Here is a 2229-nt window from a genome sequence, read left to right on the forward strand (position 1 = left end):
TTATCGATCAAGATTTTTTTTGGCAAAGTGACGAGAACAAAACTAAGTACAGATAGGCTAAGTGGGACATAATTTGTAGACCAGAAGACCAAGGGGGTTTGGGTATTGAGAATCTAAAAGTAAAGAGCAAGTGCCTACTTAGTAAATGGTTATACTGGCTTTCAGTATAGGCGGATGGGTTGTGGATACAGTTATTACATAACAAATAATTGCATTTCAAAACTCTAGCACAAGTTACGGTGCAATCGAATGATTTTCCTTTTTTTGTAGGGGTTGACGAAGACAAATGTAGCTTTCTTTAATCTCTATATCTACTACTTAAAAAAGAACATAAGGTTCCATTTCACGTTTATTCCCACCACCTCTTCGTCTAGCCTTCCATGTATATGATAATCAATCATCTTATTTATTATCTTCTGAACAAAGTCCACTTTAATTTACTTACCAAACTTCTAATCAAAATATAAGGCAATCCATGGTCGGCATTTGATGAACATTTATTTACACAATCCCATTATTAGTGACAGGTAAATCACAAGCTCATGTACTAGAATATTTATACCCCATTGCAACGTACGGGCATTGTTCTAGTAAAAGTAAATTTATTGTTGGTGATGGACGTACTACTAGATTCTTAAAGGATACTTGGATGGAGGAGACACCTCTAGCCCCCAAGTACCCAACATTTTATAATATTGTACAGCATAAAGACACATTTATGTTTACAACACTAGGTTATGTTCCCTTAAACATTAATTTCAGACGGGTACTAGCAGGGGGGGCGATGGGATAGACGGCTACATTTAGTGTACAGGTTGATGGAGGTCAACCGGTCTAATACAATTCGATGGAAACATTTGGTTTCAGGCGTATTCCTAGCCAAATTTATGTATGTCGACTAATATTGAACCCATCCCTAGGTCGCTCCTTATTTGAAAAATTAAGGTGCCTTTAAATGTGAACTTGGCGAAATGTAGATGTGAGAGTCTGATGTTGTTTTTGTGACCAGGAGGAGACGATTCAACTTTTGTTTGTCAAATGCCTTAGCCAGGTTATTGTGGTGAACAATACTTGTATCCTCTAATGTTTTTCCACCTAGTAGTATCTTCAATTTGTTTGTTATAACTGGTCAAATGGGTGGAGTCTAATAGAACGACACGGATTCGCGTATGAGTTTGTGCATTACGTTCGATTATTTGGAACTGTCGGAAAGACGTTGTTTTCAACCGAACCAAAATCCCAAACATTTTGTAGGTTATCAACCGGCCGTACGCGGTCACTACTCGGTTGTGTGGAAGTCAGGGAGCTTAGAGTATCTTCAGCCGTTCGGCTGCTCAGGATGTCGAAAAAGAGCCGCCTGGGGCCGAACCGGCGTTTGCTTGGCGCGTGGGGGCGGTTGCATTCCCAGTCGACGCCCTCCAGATCGTCACCAAAATCGCACGAACTCGACGATATTTCATAGAATTTGTACATACTCGGCAATCTGGCACAAACTCGACGATATTTGATAGAAATTTGAACAAAAATCAAATAAACATGCAAACTACACCTAGAGCTACGCCTAGTCCTACTACGCCGCGGCTGCCGCCCGCCATCTACATGCCGAGGAGCATGTAGAAACGGTTGTAGTCGCTGTCGTCGTCGTCACGCGCCCCGCCAGAGCCGCCGCCGTCCCAACTGAACCCCTGGCTAGGGTCGCCGACGCGCGGTCGGGGGTTGGACGGCCCGGCTTCGCCCTCCTCGTCGCTGTCGAGGACGATGATGCGACCCTTCTCGCGTCCGCGACGCCGGGCCTAGAGCTCCGCGTATGCCCGGCGTTGGCGGAGCACCTTCTCGCGGATGTAGTCCTCCCTCGCCCACTTGAGGGCGGCCTCGTCGTCGGGAGCCACCATGTCCGCATGCTCCGGCTTCACGGGGAGCAGCCCTGGCTCGGGTTTCGGCCGGACCAGGCGGAGAGAGCGCGGGGAGGAGCGGCCGCCCTTGTTGATGATGAGGGCACCGCTGCGGGTGCGGCGGCGAAGCGGCGTCTCCTCCTCCGGCTCGGGCTTGACGGAGCGGAGCGCCGGCGAGCCGGAGCCCGACGAGGAGGACATCTCCGGCTCCACTCGTGGAGATGGCGGCGGCCAAAGCCGTTCGTTGCCGTGGCGTCACCGGGGTACCTCTCAGCCATTGCTTGTCGGGGGGGAGTGTTGCTTTGTGTGGTGCTATGAGACGAGGTGTGGCGACTGT

The sequence above is a fragment of the Triticum dicoccoides genome, chromosome 4A (genome assembly GCF_002162155.2).
Source record: "Triticum dicoccoides isolate Atlit2015 ecotype Zavitan chromosome 4A, WEW_v2.0, whole genome shotgun sequence".
NCBI classification, from domain to species: Eukaryota; Viridiplantae; Streptophyta; class Magnoliopsida; order Poales; family Poaceae; genus Triticum; species Triticum dicoccoides.